At 40.3% G+C, this 6018-nt stretch overlaps 1 non-coding gene across 1 annotated transcript; it reads left to right on the top strand.

Annotated features, from left to right (window-relative positions):
- Nucleotides 1-1063: 1063 nt before the first annotated feature.
- Nucleotides 1064-1197, top strand: LOC127696902 (small nucleolar RNA SNORA17). Its single transcript, XR_007980349.1, has one exon. It is a non-coding gene; the product is annotated as a small nucleolar RNA SNORA17 (small nucleolar RNA).
- Nucleotides 1198-6018: the final 4821 nt, after the last annotated feature.

Raw genomic sequence — 6018 nt, 5'->3', positions numbered from 1 at the left:
GACCTGCTTGAGTTCCAGTCCTGACCTCCTTTGGTGATGAACAGCTGTGTGGAAGTGTAAGCTGAACAAACCCTTTCCTCCTCAACTTGCTTTTTGGTAATGATGTTTGTGGAGGAATAGAAACTCTGTCTAAAAAAAAAAAAAAAAAAAAAAAAAAAAAAAAAAAAAAAAAAGGAAAAGAAACCCCGTCCAAGACAATATAGCGTACTTTCTTCCCTGCTTTTTCCTCCACTCCCCTGCATACATATTCTATTCTGTACCATATCCATGACCTCTTTCTTTTTAATTATTGTTATATACATGTAACTATATGTGAACATATATAAGTGCATATTAATATATAGGAATAAGTATATTAATATAAATTTAATGTTACTTGTATGTATGTTTTTTTAGGGCTGATTATTTGCTATTATATAAGGGACTGATTTCTGGGGTAGGATAAGTCTGTATCTCTCAACAGTTGTTGATATCTTATATTTCTTTATCTAGGGGTTGTGCTCTGTTATATCTAATTGTCTGAATACTTTCACTGGAATTTTATCTAATTTACTCTCATTGCAATCCATTCCTGGAAAACTTATATTTTAAAGGTGATCATAATGCCTTGTTTTATTACATTGCTTGGGTTTCTGGAATTGATCTTGTGTTTCTGGGTATATTTTTTAACAGCTATTTTCTGCCAATTGCAATATTCACAATGTTCAAATAAGAGTAGAATGTAATAATTATAGTCTTGAATGTTGTCATTCAGATCCAATGAAATGGCAGTGGAAATCACTTGTTAAATATGCCCATTTGCTCAGTCCATCAAATAGTCATCATCACCTCTCTTTGAGTCAAATATTAACTGCAGAAGCAACCACAACTTATGGATATGCCCACTATATAAATATCATAATATTTGAAACAATCATCCTTTTAAATTCAGTAACTGTTTGAGGATACAAGGATTGTGTGATCTGTGCTGAGATAATACTTACTAAATATAAGAATGGGAGGAAGTAGGTAAGAATTGATAAGAAGCAACATTATATCAACTAAAAAAAAATATAAGGTGAGCCCTGCCCCAGGAGGAGTTGCAGGTGTGGCTGCTGTGTCATATGAGTGCCAGGAGGGAGCAGAATGGAGAGAGGGGCTATGTCTGTTCTCAGTGTTCTGACCTATGAACATCTGAGTGATGAGTAGCCTAACATTCTCTGAAAAAAAGCAAGCCAGAGATGACCACCAGCCCTGTGATGTGCAGGCCCTGACAGCTCCCAGGACCAGTAACAAGCCAGAGATCAGAAGAACCCTGCCTGAGACTGAGGGCCCTGGACAACTGTGGGAGAAAGCTTGATACAAAAAGATCTTCCCCGGCCATGTGAGGAGCCCAAAATGATCACCAGATTGACACCATAAGCTCTCTGGACACAAAGATATCCTGAGATAACAAACAGGCAGCCACTTTGCATGTCTAGGGTGCAGACCATTGCCAGAGATGCTATAATACACAAGAACAGAATAACACTCCTGAAACTACTGCTGACGCAACCCGAGATAATCAGAGACCCTGCAATTCATTAAGAGGAGCAAGTAAGTGATGGAGAAATGAAAGAAAAAAAGAAACAGGGCATATGAGCACAATGAAGAGAGGCAGAATTTGAGAATTATAGGGTAGTGAGGAACAGCCTGATGTGAGTAGCCTTTGATGACACATGGAATCATGGTAGGGAATCATAGGCCAGATGGCACCTGGCCTATGGTGCCATCAGGGGCTATGTCTAAGTCCATGGCTCTGTAGGAGCAGGGGCTGGTTACCACCAAAGGCCAGGTGGAAATCCTTGGTTTGGTCTGCTGGTCTAGGACATTTTGATGTTTGAAGACTATTCAGAACTGGCCTCACCCTTCACCTGGACATCATGGAAGAGCTAGTCCCAGGAGTATGAGAGAGGAGAACTGACCCATCCCTAGTCAGCTACAATACTTTGGAGATCAATCAATACATTGTAGGAGTTGCAGGTTAGCTAGCCACAAGATAGGAGCATTGGAGGGCTGGCCCTAGCACTGGATGAGGGAGAGATACTCTTCTCTCTCCTCATCCTTCACCACCTGAGTCAGGCAAGAGAAAACATAGGATCATGAGAATAGGAGAGCTGGCCCTGTTCCTCATCAGCTATAGCATGCAGGAGAACAGGCCTTGCATCTTGCCTGGGCAGCAGAGTAGAGCTGACCCTGGATGTGGAGGTGATGGGTGATGCATCCCTTAAAGTATGAGTGTAGGAGACCTGGCCGTGCCTCTTATGTGCTGGGCGGTGGCATGAACAAGGAAGGGATGTCCTCCTTACCTCCCTCATGACTCACCATCTATGGCAGGCAGAAGAGTGGGCCCAACAAGGTTCATGAGAGTGGTAAAACTGGCCACATCCCTTACCAATCACAATACTCAGGAGAGCAGGCACATTGCTTGGCAAGCAGGGTAGAGCTGGCCCTGATAGCAGGGGATGCTGGTGAGCCAGCCCTGAGAGCGTGAAAGTGGGAAAGTTGGAGGGCTGAACAGGTTAGTTACCTTTCAGGTCTAGATCCAGGGATCTGGATTGGCCCACCCCACCATCTAACCTATGGATTAACTGCTGGGGGGCATAAAAGGGGCAGTCCTAGAGATTCAGAAGTACAGGATGCCTCATGACATAAGGTAAGATAGGATATACAAGAGGAGCCCCAGTGAGGGTTCAGTACTGATAGAGGAGCAGAAGACAGAGGCCTGAACCAGACCAGTGAGTCATTGAAGTGAAGATTTGCAAGCAACAAAATGTGAACAAAAGGGTGAACTGTGGGACACACTGTGATACACTACAGTTTCCACAATGAGTTTTTTTTTTCCCTTTTTAGGGGAAGGTTGCAAGGTGTGGATGAGGGGAAGGGAGATGAGTGGGATTGGGGTCATGATGGAAAAAAAAAAACACAAAGAGCCAATTAACGTTTTTTAAAATGTAAGGAGGAAAAGTAGGTGGAACAGGAAATTGGAGCATTGCTATAATCAAAAGAGTTTATAGATTGTTGAGGTTGTAGAAAGGTACAGTTAAGAAGTCAGGAGGCGGTGATGTGGAAGAGAAAGAAGCACATAGGTTTTTTTTTTTTTTTTTTTTTTTAGGATGAATATGAGAGTCACAATAGAATGTGTGCAGAACACAAAATAATGACCAAGCCCAATAAAGAAACAATACCTAAAGCATGACTATTAAAAAAATTATATGAGCTGGGCAGTGGTGGCTCATGCCTGTAATCCCAGCACTCTGAGAGGCAGAGGCAGGCGGATTTCTGAGTTGGAGGCCAGCCTAGTCTACAGAGTGAGTTCCAGGACAGCCAGGGCTATACAGAGAAACCCTGTCTCAAAAAACCAAATCCAAACAACCAAAATCAACCAACCAACCAAACAAACAAGAACAATTATATAGCAGTGAAGATTTAAAATTAAAATAAGAGATAAAGTGAGTACAATGTAAAAAAAATAAATGTGCAGTCCCAGCTGTACATTTTTCTTGATGGGTTTTGAGTTTTTGCCTTCCCTGTGATGCCTCATGTAGAAGACTGCGCATCTCCAGCTTAGAATTCTGAAACCAGATTTGTAGTTATGCAATGCCTCAGTGAATTTTCAACAATTTCCTTTGGGATGAATGTTGATCAGTCACCATTGTCAACTTTGTCTAGATTTCTTCCAGCCCTCATCATGGAATGCTGGTTTTTCTTTTCTTTTCTTTTCTTTTTTATTATTTTCTTTATTTACATTTCAAATGCTATCTCCTTTCCTTGTTTCCCCTCTGAAAACCTATCCCATCCCCCCTGCCCCTGCTCACTAACTCACCCACTCCCGTTTCTCTGTCTTGCCATTCCCCTATACTGGTGCATTGAGTCTTCACAGGGCCAAGCCTGTGAAGCCTCTCCTCTCATTAATGCCCCACAAGGCTATCCTCTGCTACATATGCAGCTGGAGCCATGGGTCCCTCCATGTGTACTCTTGGTTAGTGGTTTAGTGCCTGGGAGCTCTGGGAGTACTGGTTGGTCATATTGTTGTTCCTCCTATGGGGGTGCAAATGCCTTCAGCTCCTTGGGTCCTTTTTCCAGCAACTCCGTTGGGGACCCTGTGCTTAGTTAGGATGGCTATGAGCATCCACTTTTGTATTGCTGGTTTTTCACTGAGAAATGTTCAGCTTACCTGGACTCTGGCTGCCTCTCCTATGTGGTGATTAAGGGTTCCGGAGCTACTGAGATGGATCTAGCACAGTGTGGTCCATGCACGTCTCTTTTCAATTGGTTGTTTACCACACTGTAAGCACATTTAGCTTTTTATTTAGTAAATGGAAATCATCACCTTCTGAAATCAGGAACTAATATTTCATCAGCATAATGAGTCAGTTCAACCATTATCACAAGTGAAAAGAGTGGGCAGAAAAAAGAAGAACAGAATTCTTAACTATTTTAGAATGTTGATTTATATATTTCAGAGGGAAAATTATAATGGTTTTTTTGGAACCGTCTCAGTTTCTTGCTTTCATTATTTAAAGTAAATCTTGAAAATGAATTTTGGCTTTAAATTAGTTCCTGTTTCTAAATATTGGCTTGTAAAATATTTCATTTCTAAAAGTACACCTAACTATGACAAAAAATAAGAGGAAAACAGAACCAAGGTATTTAAAAATAATGTTCTAATCATCTATGGGAACAACTAATATAAGGCGAACAAATTAATGTTACAAAGACTTTTTGGTTGGCCTGTAAGAAATAATCAGAATAGAGTATGGTATAAATCTCCTGTAGGCTTTTGATTAAAAGTTCCCAGCATCCCAGGAGCCATTCATTTACTTATTAAATTTATCAAGTACCTAAAATATGTCAGGGTCTGTGCTAAAAGGAAAGAAAAATGGTAAATTTTCTCAGAGAGCTCATAATCTCAGAGAAGAGCCTGGTAATTTTTCAGAATACACAATAAAATGACTTAGACTAATGAGACATGGTCACCAATACTGGATAAAAGCATGAAAAACATTGGCCATTCTCTTCAAAAGAAAGTGCCAGCCATACCATGTGGAATTGCTACTTTGGCTAATGGGGAATGCCATTTATGAAGACCTAATATTTTTATTGCTTAGGAAAACCTGTTTAGGAAGTTGAAATACACTTGAGAGGGAGACACCAGGGCTAAACCCCAATTCCCACAGCTCTTCTATCCATTCAACTACCTATCAGGGTTATATGTGTGGCCTCTTTTGAGTAGTTGAGACAAACTGTACGATCTCAGTTCATGAATTATGAATAGACCCATATTATGTCCTACAATGTGATAATTTTAGCCGAAGGAACAAATCTCTACAAAGCATTTTTTTCTGGCATAAAAACCAACAAAATTCAACATGGTTCTGGGCAGTAAGAAGTGAAGTTCTCCCCGAAAGTCCCATCAGTCCCCTTCCCTCCCCCTGTTTTCCCACCCAACCCTTCCCACTTCCCTGTTCTGATTTTGTTCTATACTGCTTCACTGAGTCTTTCCAGAACAAGGGGCCACTCCTCCGTTCTTCTTGTACCTCATTTGATGTCTGGATTATGTTTTGGTCGGAGTCCAGAAAAGGGGAAATCATTTGAAATGTAAATAAATATATCAATAAATTAAAAAAAAAAGAAGTGAAGTTCTCACCCTAGTGATCTTCATGCTTACTGGGAAGTTGATGTTATTTATTTCTCAAATAAAATCAATTATGAGTGAAATGAAGTGCTTTTGTTCACTCTTGTAATTGTTCATGGAGGTGATTTGAATGGGCAAAAGCAGTGGCATTAAACACAGTGCCTGCTGCTTGTCTCTTCCTATATTTTTTCACTTAATTACCATTACTAGCCATGTGTAGTCTTTTTTTTTTTTGGTAGATCTTAAAGGTAAAACATTTGTATCCATGCACGTATACTTTCAAGAAGATGAAGCATTTTGCTTCATTTTTTGTTTGTTTACTATAAAATTGTCTACATGCTAAATTGTGAAGTTACTTGTGA

Source organism: Apodemus sylvaticus, chromosome 11, assembly GCF_947179515.1.
Source record: "Apodemus sylvaticus chromosome 11, mApoSyl1.1, whole genome shotgun sequence".
Taxonomy (NCBI): Eukaryota; Metazoa; Chordata; class Mammalia; order Rodentia; family Muridae; genus Apodemus; species Apodemus sylvaticus.
Note: the sequence above shows the minus strand (reverse complement) of the source record. Positions and strands in the feature narration are given on the sequence as shown.